Source organism: Manduca sexta, chromosome 17 (assembly GCF_014839805.1).
Source record: "Manduca sexta isolate Smith_Timp_Sample1 chromosome 17, JHU_Msex_v1.0, whole genome shotgun sequence".
Lineage (NCBI taxonomy): Eukaryota > Metazoa > Arthropoda > Insecta > Lepidoptera > Sphingidae > Manduca > Manduca sexta.
In genome coordinates, this window is record NC_051131.1 from 8,049,850 (window position 1) to 8,067,940 (window position 18,091).

Here is an 18,091-nt window from a genome sequence, read left to right on the forward strand (position 1 = left end):
CAAAGAAAATTATTTATATTATAAGCGGAGATAACTTAATTGAGGGGTGGTATGGACTGTCGAAACCAATGTCCGCATGTTCAAATCCCAAAGGCACACATAACTGACTTTTCTAAAATTATTCGTGTATTCTTTGTGAATTATCGCTTGCTTTAACGGTGAAGGAGAACATCGTGAGGAAACCTGTGTACCTGAGAAGTTCTCTAAAGGAATTTTGAAGATATGAGAAGTCTACCAATCCGCACTAGGTCAGCGTGGTGGACTAACGTCTAATCCCTCGCAGTAGTAGGGAAGGGCTGCGTTCAGTAGTGGGACAGTATATATTTAATACAGGGCTGACATTATTATTACATAAGAGCAAAGAATATACATAATACTAGCTATTCTTGCGATTCCGCCAGTTTGCAAGTCTTCCCGGAATTAACGTCGCAAAAATCCGCGCATTTTTGTGGGATAAATAGTGATCTATGTAATTACGATGCGTTAACTATCCTTTTATAAATATTATGTCGATTGGATGCCGCGTGAAAGACAAACCAATGAACACACTATCGCATTTATGATATTAGTAAGAATAACATGAATACTGTTTGAGGTCATTATAATACGCAGGGTCGATGCTATTGACCGAGGAATGTGTGATGTTAACATATTATTTTTAACGAGCCTTTTTAAATGCTATCACGATTACAATGTACAGTACACATACTCGTGAACAATATGCATAAACTTTGGTTTTTATTTGTTTTTGGCCTCTTATATTCATACGCAACAATAAAAATAACGATTCTGGCATTTTACGCGGATGTACGGCATCTTTTAGTAGTTAACGTTGTATTTTAATGAATCTGTACCGATAATATAAACAAAAGTCTAAAAATAAAATTTAATCATACAGGAAAAAATAAACAACGTCTCGTAAGTATACTGGTTTGTTTCACCGCGCTTACCTGTTTTTCGTCAAATGATTTATTCGTACGCGTTGACGTAGTTGCATGCTTGTTCGCATTGTGTGTTTGTCTGCTGCTCTGAAATTTTAATAAAAGCACCTTGCGTCTGCACGAATATTTGACCCGCGCCGTCGACGGCGCGTCGGAGGGAAGATTACTGGAACCCGTTCATGGCTCAAGGTAAACGCCGGAGATGGTAATAAGTAGGAATTATTCGCATACCGATCCTTTGTTCACGTATCAAGTTCATGAGTATATTTTACGCAGCTTGTTCGGCTACCTGCAGGCTCGCTACCTGCGAGGGCAACACTACCCTGGCCCTTTCATGGGTGAATCGTTAAATTTTACTAGTTAGCTAAAAATCAATTTCCATATCCGTTTGCGATACATAATATAATCACTGAAATTTTGTTTAACGTGCTTAAACTAAAGATAAACTACAAAAATGTGACACACATCTTGTGAACTGCAAATCCATTAACTTCATACTTTATTAAAATGCCAATAACGTGTTACCGGTAATCCTATAGATCTTTTCAAAAGCTAATTATTTGCCAGCGCCTCCGATCTAGTTAACAGCCAACAAAACAGACGTTACAGGTTTGATCGTTAACACCCGAAACTTTGGCCGCTAAATCGTATCTTCGATTACAAACCAATCGGCCCATTTATAATGCGAAAGACTGATTTCTTGGAACAGATAAAGATTCTTAACTTATAATGTTCTTATGATCGCTTAAATATTATATTTTATTATAAGTACAAATGTAAATTTTGAAATATTTAAAGCAGATGTTTTTTTTATAAATTAGACACTGCATATATACAGTGGTATGATTATGGCAAAAAGCGGCGATAGCCTAGTTGGTTATGGAACGGACTGCCGAGACGAATGTCCACAGGTTCGAAACCCAAGGGCACACACCCCTAACTTTTCTAAAAAATTATGAGTGTATTCTTTCTGAATTATCGCTTACTTTAACGGTGAAGGGCCTAATCTCTCTCAGTAGTAGAGGAGGCCCGTGCCCAACAGTGGGACAGTATATAATACAGGACTGATATTATTATTATATATGATTATGATATTTGCCTCAGGATGCATATTACTTACTAGGGATGTAACGAATATTCGCATCTTTTTTAATATTTGCACTCTCATTCGCAATAGGTTATGCGTTTTTTTTTGAGAATGTTTTTGACAAAGAAAACTGGAAAAATAGTTTTAAAATGGTTGTTATTTCACTGATTATAATAGTTACTATGACTAAATATATGTTAAGTTAAGGCTCTTAAATCACTGTAGTGATTTATGACGGCACAAGAACTATAGCGTCATCATCTTTAAAAAAACCAAATCAAAATTTCAGAAAATTCCCACGACAACAAATTATCAGAAAAGGGAACCTATATAGGACATGTTCTTTTCATATGCCAATTTTATCCAAATTCTTTCGAAAGTTACCGCGTTACGAATCCAAACGTTGTCACAAACACTCGCATTTATAATAAAGCAGATTTTTTTTACCAATTCATTTAAGGGGAAAAACATGGATGAAGAATAAACCACGAACTGGTTATGGTGAAATGTAACACAAAAAAGAATGGTCCTTACGAAAAGATATCAATAATTAAAATATACAAGAAAATATGCTTCAAATAGGTGAATCCTATTTCTTTATTAACTTTAATGATAAAATTCCATATAGAGTTAATTTAACCTGAACATTATTTTTCATCCCTTATACACACACACACACACACACACACACACCATCACGCATTTATTCCCGAAGGTGTATGCAGAGGTGCAACCAGGGCACCCACTTTTCGCCAAGTGTGTTCCGTCCCAGGATGTGATAGGGGGCGAACCTATCGCCATATCGGGCACAAATATAAATATAACCCTTATACGTGTGTCACTTATTTCATAAATGACGATGAATAAACGGCTAAGCTCATTGTGATTAAATCAAGCAGAGAGAAAGTTCAAACGTTGTGAATGGTCATTGGCTCCTCTTTACATCAACTTATAAAATTCTGTAATGGATGAAATAAACTTTTAAAAGTGTCTTTTGTGGTAATAGATCATCTGAAAGGTTGTTTGTTGCTTTTGCGAGACTTATCCATCCCTCCCTATTAAATGTATCTTTCAAGATAAATATAACCAATTTGAAAGCTATTTCTAATTATTCTGTTAAGTAAAAAATCACCAAATCACTTTGAAAAATGTTTATTAATTCAGTAAGAATCAAACATAAACGCAAGGTGAAAACCACTTTTGTACATCCTGTCTTTCGTCTATAAAAAATGTACGCTTCTCTGCGAACCAAGCCGTACGCAGGTAGTCGCCTATTCCGGGACATTATCTATCTGCGTGCTAAATTTTAGCCACATCCGATCAGTGTTTGACTATACTTCTCTCTCTTACAAAATTTCACATTTATTCATTTCGCAAGTTCAAAATAATTTAATTTCGAGCAGCAATCCTGCGCTTGAAGTAATGCTGAAGTCGTACTATTTCCATGTTCCCAGTTATATAGGAACTCTTAGTTTAATGCACGTCGACAAGTTAGTGTTGCAGTATTTTAGTGGCGAAGATTTAACTTACTTATATGACAACTCCTTGATGTAAATTTTATCATATAATATCACTACTAAATATATTTGATATATCCCACTATTGTACTGTACTCGCATGTCTTCTTTCGGCTTAAGTGAAAAATTAAATTCGCGTTCAACTTGAAATGTTATATTTAGGTATAATATTTTTATTTATATATGCATGACCATGTATTTAATTTTTTGTTTTGTACTGTAGCGTGTAGTTTGGGGCGTTAGTCCCGTGGCCCTCGGGTTAAAGAAAAGTACATGAGTATCCCTATTCGTCCTTAGTTAATTTTGTATATCTTAAGGTTATAGCTTAAGGTCCATTTTCATACATTTTGTTTCACCTTTAATCTGGGTAACTAAACAAGTATTGACAAGTAAAGAATTTAAATTCACGTCTAGTTAGTGATTAGTTCTCGCAGTTGAAGAAAAACGTAAAATAATTAATATGCATGGATATTTCGGCCTTTAAAATTTCGTCGTATTAAATTTTAAAGGCCGAAATATCCATGCATATTAATTATTTTACGTTTTTCTTCAACTGCGAGAACTAATCACTAACTAGACGTGAATTTAAATTCTTTACTTGCCAATACTTGTTTAGTTACCCAGATTAAAGGTGAAACAAAATGTATGAAAAATGGACCTTAAGCTATAACCTTAATTCTAAAGTAATATTATAAAAAGGAGATGTATGTAAATTTGGACGATGGATACATTTCTGAAACTACGAAACTCTTAAAAAGAACTCATTCCCTATTCTTAGTAGGGATGGGCAATCTTATCTTATAGTATCTTAGATACTACATTGCCTTTTAATGTCATGTCTCATGAATTATTTTATTTTATTTTGTAGACTACTTTGGGTCTTAATATTTTTTATCCTGACTTTAAAGCGCTAAAACATTAAGCAATTCAATGGTTTATAAGTAAATCCGAAATTATAAGTGAACTAGTATGAATTACATAAATATGCGGTTTCGTTGAGAACATTATTGGAAAGCTCCGAATCAGGTTTGCTCGTTTAGCAATACAATTTCATAATTACCTATTCTGATGTGTACTTACCACGTTTATCAATGTATTGACTGAAGTTCGATTTGTTTTATCTAAAATGATAGTATGAATTAATGGTAGTAAATAGAAAAGTATTTTAAAACTTATTTCATCAACAGAAAAGTTTTTAAGTGAAAGGATTAATCCATGACAATATCAATACTGTAATTGTTCTTGGTGCACAAGATAAATTTTGTATAACCTTTGCTTGTAGATAATTCCTAGATGATATAAATGAAGCGGCAAAGTCGTCCACTTGGCTGGACAATATAAAGTGGACCTATCAGTAACCTGGTCATGACAAAATCGGTGGCCGAATGGAGAGCAAATCGAGTGGTATTGTTTATCGCAACTGGCAACATTCGTGTTATTAACCGATTGTTTGTGACGTAACTGGACGGCGCAGACTTCAATTACGCGGCAAAACAGATAACGCTGAATAATATGTGCTTAATGCATTTAGATTGCAAATCATACGAACTTTGCAAGGCATTTCAAGGATACTTACGGTCTATACTGTGTTAATGCCCTGTACTGTGATCGTTTAATGTAACGCCCACAGTTAATTGTCAATGTACTTGCTCGCAATAATTATTATTATAATAATTTTCTTGTATCTGTGATAGATTGTGACATGATTACTTATTCAGTGTCATAACTGCTCAGATAAACATGTACTCGTTATATCACTATCATCTAAAACTGTTCTTTATTGCGTGTATAAATGTCTATATGAAATGTAACAATCAAATATGTCCATCGTGTACAAAAGTTTATTGCGATATGTAAGAATGTCGATATCAACTTTGAGACTTTCGGGATTCATAGTGTACAAGCGATACGCTAGGATCTCATTTTGCGTCATCTTTAATATAGTAATAGCGAGGTCATAAAAAACATGCTTAATATTTTTTTGTATAGGTTTATATCCCTTTGCGACTCTCATACCTTTAATTATGTAGACTGTATCTGAGTGTTATCTTGAAAGGAAGCCAGCGCTAAGTGTCATAACATTCGACGAACACAGGATATTTTGACGAATTACTTTCAATAATATTCTATGACTGTTCAAGTTCATTGTATTATGTATAATTCAGTTACATATTAAACAATAGTTAAAAGTTGAAATTGATCAAGCCAGTATCTATCATACAATTGGAAAGTCCTTGGGGTTTCACTAATTTGCTTATTGAGTCCCGGGTGGGTCTAATGGGGGGTTCCTTTGTTGCGCGCCTTTTCAGAAAGTTGCAAATGAATTTAAATGTTCGCAACACCGTCGTCCTTGTTTGGATCTGTTAATGACTTACTTATTTCCCCCATTTGGGAGTTAACGAGAGAAAATGAAATTAACTTAATATACTAAACTGTGGAGCAATTATCAAGAACAGTAAGGAATTAGTCAGTGTTTTAGCCTGCCGCCTCAAATTCCGAAAATGTTATGATTAATACGACCTATCTCAAAAAAGAGATTGTGTAGTCATTTCAAAATTCAAAAGAATTTAATAATCACTATTGTGTACGAGTTCTATAGTTATATGTAGTCTCTATAGTATGTATACATATAATATAAAAAAAAATGGCTATGGCCGGAATATTTGAAAGTAACCGCAATGTTTTCGCATTTGAATCTTATCCGAAACTTCGTTTTACATCAACTGATACGGGTAATACAAATTCCTACTTTAATTTAGTAGTGCTTGTGTCATAAAGTACATCATAAAAAAATTTAATGTTAATATCAAATCTACGTGTGAACAGAAAATGAGAAGTAAGAATGAACTATTAGTAATCGCTAAAAGTAGTCATGCCATTTTAATTTTCTTTCTCTTAGGTAAAGTTACATTGTCCCTGATTAACGATGAGTTTCCCCTTGTTTGCGCGCGTCCAGAGAGACTTCTTGAAAGTCCGCGGAAAACTCCGGACATCTTTTGAACCCAAAGCGTCTCTCTTTTGTAATAATCTTCATAAAAATAAAGCTAAATTTATTTTTCATTACAAACTCGTAAAAGTATGTAACTACCCGAGGAAACACTAATTTTACCGAAATGCAAGAGGTTTTTTGGTGAATTCGTCCGGCACGTTGTTACCCATTTAAGCGATAGCGTAATTTTGATATATTGTCTGGAGATAAATAAATACGGCCTAATGTTTGTGAAACCAAAATCATGTACAATATATTGATATTTGCCTGTTATTAAAAGGTTTGATTTAAGGTAAAGACAGAATTTATCCAAACAATGCGAACAGTAATTTGTGCGGCAAGGAGAGATATCGTTGTTGCTTTGTTATTATTTATCTTTATCAACGGTGTCGGTTACATTAGGCGGCGGTTTATAAAGACTAAAGTTATTATTTACATTACGAATAGCACAATTTGTACTTATTACGGTGTGTCGCTGGTAAACGGAACCCGTGTTTCTCTGCGCCTCGTGAGAATAACCACTTTGTTCGCGGGCGACGCGACGCGGCAGTGGCAAATAGATTTCCGACCCACCTCTTCACCACAAATACACTGACTCGACGCCTGTTATTTAATTCAAACACGACGCATTGAGAAACGCATTTGCGAATTCGAAACGATTTCTGTTTAACACTTGATAACGTACCATTTTGTTTGTATACGGCTTTCTAATTCTATTTATGCTCAGTTTCCGTAACACTGTCTTGGTATCCAAAATTACGATCCAACATCGGTTTACCTACTTTATGGATAGTTATTTTTAATGTGTGATAAAGCAAGCGCTCTGATTTCCTTCATTATGTATTATGATAATGCGTCGCGTAGCCCAGTGTCGCTTTGTCTACAAAATTTAATACAATAGCATCATTTATAATACCTTGAATAACTAACGATTCAAGGAGTTTAAACATATACTCAGTTGGTATATATAATACCTTGCTTCTTTACCGTAAACGATTTTCTGCAGCGAATTCAGTATGTCATTGAACTATGATTGGCTAATTCTGATAATTGAGCAAATTATAATATACACGTTTCTGAGATCGTTAATTGTAATCGCCAAGAATATAATATTAATTACTTAGCGTCCAGGGGAAGCAAGTATTTTAAATGTTTCTTATACATATGATTCCTGTTCAGAAAGTTAAATTGCAATAACTTAACATCTTTCGCCATCGCGAGAAACCATTTTAAACAGTATTCCGTAAACTCCTAAAATATTATATAACCTGGCTTTATCCGCATGCAAACATTTTATTAACGTATCGTAAGCCGTAGTCATAATGTGGGAAGAAAGCTTATAAAAATGTTGGATATGTCGACGTCTCAATTATATTTAATATTAATCATACAACTTGTCATACAAGTTGTAACTTTTTTCACTGTAAACAAGGCATATATTATTACTATAGTTCCGCGCGTATGTCATTTAAAGGATATTTTTACTACTACCAGTCAGTCTTAGGTGTATTATGTGCTATTAATTTAACGTTAAAAATATATGTATAACGCAATGCATTATTTACTACTTATTTATGTTAATAGACTGTTTAATCCAGTGATTTCAGATGCCATAAGTCCGAATTCGAAGACTAATACCGTAGTAATTCTGAAAGCATCTGATATCTCCATAATTTCTACAAATTATCAGAATTTATTTCAACAAAACCACGTTTGTAATTTCAGAATCGCATATGAATATTCATTTTGAATATTATGAATAATCTTATGTAGCAAGAAACTCTGTGCTAATTATGCTCTAGACACAACGATGGAATAAATAGTCCACCAAACAGTTTAAAACATTCAACAATTTCAGACTTGTTGACAAATCTAAACGCAAGGCGTGATGTCATAATTTTTTCTAACCAATGGTGATGTGTTGCTAAAATTTCAATTTCTTAGCCACATTTTCTTTTACAAAACTATTGCTTAGTAAAATTATAATACCGCTATACATGTTCATTTGTAGTATGTAAACAAAGAAAAATGGTTGAATATACGATTGTTCACATATGTAACGACTTATATATAAAAGATAAACATTAAACTTAGGTTCTCTGATTGTAATATTTGCTGACCACAATCGATCCCAAGACATATGTAATATAAACAGTATAAATATGCGACAGGATGCGGCGTGGATGTTTAATGTTGGTTTAGTTTATAACTGTGTCAAAGGAAACTGTCAATCACATTACGTTTATATTCAGAAAGTAATAGAAATTGTAATTTAACTTACAAGTTACGACCGAATATCTAAAGGAAATTATTTCGGGTATGTCGATAAATATTAGCGAGAGAAAAAATAAATTGTAACAGAAGTGAAATGGAAAATGCTATTATGAAATTGGAGCGGCAGAATATTTAAATGTCCCTTATGAATGGTGTGACGCTCCACAGTTCATGGATACAGTACTTCGGAATAAACATGTAAAAATATGCACTTTTAAACAGAGTTTTTAAAGCAGCTTGTTTCATAATTAAAATATATTTTCATTTTAAAATTAATTTACATTAAGATCAATTTTGTTTACAGCTTCATATTTTTAATGAATGCTTCTTCTTTTATTATATATTATATCTATATATTATTATCTATTTTATAATTTTGTCATAGTTCTGCCGTAGTATACCGTATCAAGTACTCTATTTATTGGTAAATTATTAAAAACCAAATATCTCGCGTATTCGCTGGATGATACTCTAGTATTGATGGATGGGATACTTTCTTTTTTCTTTAATTACTTGTTTCAGTGATTAATTCGTAAAATGATGCCTGTCTATAATTCATACGATTGTACAAATTTTAATTGAATCCCGCGTAATTGGACAGCTTATTATGAAATTGCTTTATCACTATAATCCGATGAAGTCAATTGCAATAAATTATTGGTTAAACGTCGCTTTCGTGGCGTGTACTCATTCAACAATTATTACGTCCCATATGTTTCCCCTAAAATATTTTAGTGGATTTCTTTTTAAACTACATATTGATGAATCATTATAAGTAAAAAAGTAAATCAATACAAAGGTGAGAAATATGGTGTACAGGTGTGACATCATGACATGAAGTCAATAACTTAGGAAAAAAAGTGAGCGAGTAAAACTATGTATTACTTTCATGAAATATTTTGAATTGGAATATACTAATTTTGAACTTCCACTACAAATAATACTATTTTAACTGTCCGCCTATACAGGTGTCATAGCGTGTGATTACACTAGGATCCGAGAACTCTGTGTTAGTGGAGTCAACAAGGAATATTGAAATAATTTCCTTATAGAATAATCACATATTTTACTGATGGTGCGTTGTAAACATCTTTTGTCATTATGTTGTTAATAAAAAATAATGAAATTTAGTGGCTTAAATTTTACAGCAAGAACGGGTAATTGAATGTAAGATCACTTGTTACTTTTCTTTGTGTGAAGGCAATTAAATATAAATATTATTCGAGTGAAATGAAGTTTCATCATTATATTTGATATATTTTTGTGTAGGGATATTATTATAATGTAAATAACGTAAAAGATTCTGTTATTTATTGAATGATCGTTCCTCGAATTGTAGAAAAGTTGCAACATATTATAGAAGACAAAATGCATCCCTGGGGAAAAGGCCGGTGCGGAATGTTTCCAAATTGTCAGTTGGCCACGGACGACGTTCATTTCAATGGGATGCATAGATTTCAATTTAAGTGTGAAATCGAACTACATCTTTTTAATCGGCAGACGTTTTTCGGAATCATGGTTTTTTATAGGTCTCTCTTTGAATAGATGGGTGTCATTTATTCAGTAAGTAACTGTCTTTAAAAACAAAAGCATGCCCCTACGCGTTTTTATCAGGGATGGATCTTGACTTGAAGGGCTCATATGTCTATAAAATTTACTTTTGAATTAATTTCCATTAAGGCGATACCTCAAGGTCCATTTTCATACATTTTGTTTCACCTTTAATCTGGGTAACTAAACAAGTATTGGCAAGTAAAGAATTTAAATTCACGTCTAGTTAGTGATTAGTTCTCGCAGTTGAAAGAAAAACGTAAAAATAATTAATAATCATGGATATTTCGGCCTTTAAAATTTAGTATGACGAAATGTATGAAAATGGACCTTGTGGTATCGCCTTAACTATAACCATAATACCTGACATATATGTACATATAAATGTATATACTCCTTTATTCTGAACTATTGCCTCGTCAATGAAACATAGCAGTATTGAATCACGAATCCTCATCACGTTCAAATAAATAAATTGTTCGTGTTATATCTGAGCTATGTGTCTGTGTATATCGTACATAGTATGTCAGTCAACTGTGAAATAAAGCGATAGCTAATTTTAAAGCTGAGTTTACCAACACATTACAATTAAAGTTGCGGTTTCATTTCCCTTTTGTTACCCATATGCGTATAACATACAACGCGCGGATTTATTTACTGCTCGTCTGCTCGCAAACACCCACTGGAAAAGTAAAACATCTGCGTTTTTAAGTGATCGTTTATTTTGAAACGCAAAGGAATTTATACCACATGTGGCGCTCGTATATGGTAAAATATTTGTCTAATTCTTAGACTACATTATTATGTTAAACGCGTTATTTCATGTACTTACATTTTGGTTAGATAATATTGATCTTCAAACTCTTTTTTACCGTAAGAAAACCCAGCTTACGGCTTACAATCCCTTATTCATCTCGTAGATTTATCCCGCTAGACGGGGTTGTAATACGTTTTTAAACTAAATATTGTACAGACATTCTCGTTTATGACTGCGACTGTTTGACGTCAACCATCCGTGTAAATGCTATTTATTATTGCCAGTTTTAACTGGAGTCGCGCGATGGTATATTAAAATTGTTTGATTTTCTTGACACTCGTTATGTTTATTATCAGTAAAAAGTGTCTTTCGAATTAATAGGGGTGCTTTTAATACATTGTTAAAAACATTCATGCTCATTGTTAAAACATTCGCAACATGCCTTTTTCTAGTGCCCTGTGGGTTTAAAAGTTTTTTTGCCAAAAATCTTCGTTATATCATTAAGTGTCAAGTTTTAACTATAACACAACGGAATATAATTAATTCCATTCATTGTTGTTATTAAATTTCTTAGACTAAATATAGGTGAGTAATTGCTGTACGACCGTCCTACGCTTAAGTTATACTTAATAGCAAGCTCGCAGATTAGAGGTATAATGGGGTCACTGTATATTGTATAGTAAAATACCGACTTGCAAAATTAATGCGCCACCTACTTCCTTTGTATTTTTTTGATAATAGAGAGTTTCAGAGAGAATGTTCATTTGTCTTCCGCCTGCTCGCTGACGGACACTAAAACAGTGCCACTATCTGTAACAATGTGTTAAAAGAAAAATCTGGAATTTCACAAATGCCTTAAGTCAAACGATAAGATTTTCACTATTCGTTAGCTTATATTTACATATTATTTCAACAAGCTGTTCATTAAAGTTCACATACATTTCGCGGTCTCATTTCGTAAGGGATATATTACACCGATAATAATGTGATGATCTTGAAAGTTTGATTTAAGGTAATTTGAAGTTTCTGACGTGAAATTAGCTAACTCGAAAATGAGACATTAGCTGTGAACAATTTATATAAATGAAACGAAGAAAACAAGCAGTAGGGAGATCATTGATTAGCCACGTCTTGTTGAGAGTTGATAATTAATTTTTGCTAGTCGCAGAGAGCCCGAACCCGTTTGTTACAGATTCCCTCGTTGTGTTTTTATTCACACAATTTCTTGCTCATTTCTGTTTCATTTTGATGGTTTCTATTACGAGCTGTGATTGTATACTGTCTCACTATTTATAAAATGTGCCATTATTGTAAATTATTACTCATAGGCCTTTGGTCGCTTGATAATCAGATTTAGTGGTTATCATGAATATTTACGTTCGCATATTTTTAAGATATTTTAAAATTACTTTTAGGACAAATTGGCTGAGGTCCAGAAACATAGATATCCAGTTTAAAAGCCGTCGTATCGCACGAATGTCGCCGACTTGAGTGCTATTACACATGATTTACATTTCCCGCTGTCAATTTGACGTAGGTGTACGCGAACCCTCTACTATAATACGAGTAAATATGTAAACTATTTTTATTATGTCGTTATACGTCTCTCTGTGAAGTATAATATAAATACACTGTACATTTAAATAACGTCACATTAGCTATTTCGAAATAAAAAACTAAAGTTTTAAATGGCGAGAACTAATCGCCGTCTAATTTATAAAAGTGGCGTAACAAACTCGCTGTATATGAATATCAAGCGGTCGATTGATTTATTGTTAAGAAATATTTATGCCTTCCCTTACATCTTTGTTTACAGTCAACCCATTGCGTGTTACACACAGATAACGAGGTCACACATTATCTATGAATTGCTGGCCAGTTTTTTCTTGCTAGTTCTAAAATGTTATACATTTCTTATTGCTTATAATACTATATATATAATATATATATGTATTTAAAGTCTATGCTTAGTATAGCCATTTTTTACTCAAATAACTTGTTATGTTATAACTTTTTGCACGAGTGATGTTTGCAAGAAAACATAGAGTTTTACTTTGAAATGTATAAAAAGAAATAGTGGCCAATGTAAAACAATTAATTAACAAAGACCACCAATTCGCTGTTCTGGTGGAAAGCCGGAGAAACAAACTATAGGAATACCGGACAAAACTTTAAAAATAAAGTACTGCATGGTAATGTGCTCGCCATGTTAAGATATTAGGTCTTAAGTCTTATAGAATATCTAATAATTACACTGACTTTAATGTCCTTCTAACCGGAACACAAGAGTGCTTGCACGCTACTGCTTAGCCAGAGATAAGCAAAGGCGGCTATAGATAATGTCGATAGATATGTATGTGCTTATTACTTTTATATAAATCTCATTTTTATTTAAAATACCTTTAGTGTTTATTCATACACAAGTATCTGATTTCCATTGCAGCAATAAATACAAGAGTTTATATACATTTTACAAGTTCCGCAGTTTTTCTCTTAATAAATGTTTCTGTCAAACTGCCCAGCACACTGCAGTCACCCCTAAAGTAACAAAACTTTTGTCATTCATTTTGCGATAATCGATGCTATTTATCAATTTCAATTCGGTATCTATATTTGTTAGTCCCAGGGTAAATATATTTGTTAGAAATCCATATACTGCGAGGGTGCATTTTAAGAGTCACAAACCTAAGTGAAGCAATATATTTATCATACATTTAGACCACTCTTTAATATATAATATTATTTAAGTACATAACATGCCTTTAACTTTAATACATATGAGCTAATAACTACAAAATCAGCTAAAATACTATTTGTTATAAAAGACATACATTTGAGAGTAACTCATCCGATTTGGAACGTTGCAGAACTGCAATGTGATAATAGAGCTCGTGTTTTAACAATAATTTTGCAGTGAAAATGGTCCACATTACTCTTAAGTTGCATCTAACTTTAAAGTTGCATTTCTCTTACATACGGAATTGCTGTCCTGGTTCTTTCGTAAGGCATATTTGTATCCTATTATTTATGAAGCCGAATCTACATGAAATATGAAATTCAGTGAAATATGCACGCCCGCACCTAGAACACGCGACGCGTGACAATTCAGGACGAGTGCGCGATGTATTTAACAGAGATTAATTAAACACAAATCTGCTAGGTGGTTACCGCTCGTATTCCGAATACACAATTCCACCGGTTTTATAGTCGCATGCTTGTGCTCGGTGACTGAGCTTTGATTGCACCCACACAGCGGCGCGAGGGCCCGACGGCCGAGCCCGCTTCAAAAATGCACCCGGATGAAAGGAAGCATTTTCAATGTTCCCGCGCTCATGAAACCTTGAATGAGCTTTATTCTCGTCTCTGTGTATCAACATTTTTCCCTGGTCGATTTTAATATGTTTACCGAGGGTTCCAACACATCCCTCTGTTGTTATTTCCTATTCATATCCTTGGAACTGACAGTGCATTTACGAATTTTTTTTGGTATTGTGGCTGTTCAAGGACGGTAGGTGCTACTTCAGATGACCCACTAGCTCGTTTACTGGTCTGTATAATAAAAAAAACCTTATCGGCTTCTAGGGGTCCTTTAAAGATACGGCTTTCATGTTATTGGATGATTTTTTTAGGTGTATTTTACGACCTCGTGTGAGAAATGCGTGCCGGTGCGCAAATAGGTATACATTTCCCTAGTGCTAGTTTCCTCGACACCTTCAATAACTTCGGAGTTCTGACATATTCCGTCTTATTACAAAAAGCGAAATAAACCTTAGCCTAAACCTGTACTAACAAAACCAGGCTTATCTGGGAAACCATGGTTTAAATTTGTCCGTATTACAAAACTCATAAAAACCGTAGACTTTTTAGTACCGCCATTTGAACCATGGCCTACATATAAACCACAGACAAATACAAACAACATTCGTTCAATACGACATCATTTAATCGCAACGTTCCATATACCCAAAAAAGAAAACGTTTGCATACAATGTTAATGATTAAATAATGTTTAGGAGTATTAAAAATATTAAGACTTGGTTATTTTGCTCCAAGATCAACAATAGTTGTAACTTCGATTGCAGTTTTGTTTAGGTTTCAAGTTTTGACTAATGTTGTATTAGCTGGTAATACATCAAAATGCGTGTTACGAAACGTAAGCTTCCCGCGCGTTATATGAAACCATAACATTAAACAAAACTATTGCGGTGACTATTGCAAAATAGCTTTGAAATTTATTATCAGTGTCTTATTGTATAGAACAATTGACTCTTTGTAATATTGTGATGAATTAACGAAAAAAAAAGATCTGAAAATTGGAGTACTGAGTCGAGTCTATTGAGTCGGCGTGGCGTTTCCAGTAGCTCAACGGCTTCAATATCCTCAATATCGACTGAATCTACCACGTTAATATCCATTCTCGATAAAAAAATAACACAAGACAATGAAACAGACGCCAATTTAAGAGATAATCTGACAAATGATTTGACATTTACGATTTAGACCATCGTCAAACCAGGGGTCGCCGAGGTTTAGCATTAGACCATCAAATAGTCCATGGTTTATCGTTAAACCACTTTTTGTAATACAATTTTTATATAAACCGTAATTTGCATAGGTTTAAACCAGAGTTTTTAGTTAAACCTCGTTTTGTAATAAGACGGATTATGTTTATTGATACCGCCTTCGGTACTAACAAGTTATGATGTATTTTTGTAAAAACTAGTTTTCATCGTTTTTAGGCCATTAACCAGAGACAATTTTAAATTGATTTAAGTGTTGTTATATCACAAAAAAAACAGAAATAATTACTAGAGAGATGCTTACGGAACCCTATTGCGCCACATACGCATCTCTGTTAGTTTATCTGTGTGACCTTTAGATTCGACGTAGTTAACTAACTGAAATATCCACATTACTCGTGTGTCATTGTGACAGGCATACTAAAACAATATGATAAAGACCAAAGTGTTAGGGTACGGAACACTTAGTGCACGACCGTCATTCGTACTTGGCTTTACTTGGATTTTGTAAGATATATTATTTGTAATAATTGATTTAGAGATGAAATATTTTTGAGTTAGACTGTAGAACAAACACAAACAATATCACTCATAGTATATTCGTATAGTTCTTTTGGCGCATTTTTTTTTCTTGCAATGTAAATACACCTAAATATTACGCTAAAATGACATCAAGTATTTAAATAGCATGCAACACGACTTTTTTTTTCTGTTCACGTTGAACAGATTTATAAATTACGAGACAATACCTACTACACCCAATGAGTTCAAACGTGATAGACGATAGTCATTAGCTTCTGTACGAACGATTCGTTTTATGTATTTGTTTTTAATTATAAGACGCTTTGCTATCTACCGTACCTCATAGAGTGCTATTGTCACCCAAATAAGCTTCTTATCGTTATTGAACATTAATAAATTATTATTTTCTTCACAATAATATTGTTTATCACTAAATAAATATATTTAATATCGATGACCTGTACACAAAGTGTATCATCTTTACACACATAGTCTTCATTTTCAAAGGAAAACTTGGTATAAACTCTGCAGAAGGTCTTTGTGAGATGAGACCTAAGTCCTGCAACCGACCCAGCACCGCACTATCGATCTGCGATTCCAATGAATTCTACCAAATGGGTTAAGAGATAGGTATTTTTTGGTAATTCTTGTGCCACCTACTTTTGTATCAGCCAATGCAACATTTCCGACGATGCATTATAAGAATTGTAGTGATGGAATAAATGTTCATAAAGTGATTCCGTATAATCAAGCCAACGTTTAACGTTCTTTAGTCTTAATCATTGTCATTATTATTAATGTATTGAATCGCATGCATATTGAAATGGAAACAAGTCATGAATAAATAGTTAATTATGAATGCCATGTGATATTAGAAGGTAAACTACCAGTGAGTATGGTTAGCGGTTAATAAATAGATGTACACATTAAATAAAGATTGACCATTACGGTGCGGTCCGATCACTTGTTCCGTCCGATCTGCGAGTAATCGCCCATCTAACGGAGAGCGCGCCCGAGATTACACACACGTTAAACGTTAATCATCTCGTACACGAGCTTGTATTATAACTTTCACATATTATTATCATTTCTAATGTTCCGCGGATATGAGTTTAATTACTAAATAAAGTGTTTCGTTTCGCCAATTACTAACTATTGATTTCTAATAATGAAATTAAGTTAAATTACTGTTTACAGTACACAAACTTCACCAATAAAACTTATTAAATATTTGACTGATAGTGTTTGGACCGACATAGTTTTATCATTTTGTAAAGAATACTTACTATCTGTTTGTTTGGTTGTGTTTACTGTATATTAATCTTGTTTGTTAAAGTGTAATGTAATTAAGAAAATAAATATTTTAAGTTTAATAAAGTCGCTGAACATAAATGCTTTCTACGAATCAGTGTTTAAATCTGTTTGGCATTTCCGTTTAACATTGGTCTCAAAATACTGATATAAGAGTAAAACAGCAGATTCAAAACTGGCGATGCAAATAGTCTTTGTTAAAAGTGTGTGCTCTGGGTACAAACTTCAGCCAGTCAACGTCGTAAAGCGTGGCTATAAATGGACAGGAATGGGTGTGGACTTCACGTATGTGTAAGAAATATATCGCAAACAACGTCTCATATCATTCATTATAATAACGGGACTTTTAATGTTAACGTTTTCGTCTGGACGCACGATTTATATCAAAGTCAATAATAAAATAATGTCGAAAATGATATCGAAAGTTTTATTCTCGAAATAATAAAACATTTATTAAATGATAACAGTTCTCAGTCTTACTCAGTATAAGGAACAAAGTGAAAGTACCACTTAGCGATATTGCTTGTTAAGTCAAATTATGTCTATACCCGTGTTCATTATCTTGCCCCTAATGCCAAATTTTGTTGTCTTCATTTTTTTAAAATATAACTGTATTCTGTAT

General features: G+C 33.4%; 1 protein-coding gene across 8 annotated transcripts in view; it reads left to right on the top strand.

The window, feature by feature from the left end:
• The window catches only part of LOC115443173 (RNA binding protein fox-1 homolog 1-like), a 58,810-nt gene that overhangs the window by 5,941 nt on the left and 34,778 nt on the right, over positions 1–18,091 (top strand). The window lies entirely within an intron of this gene.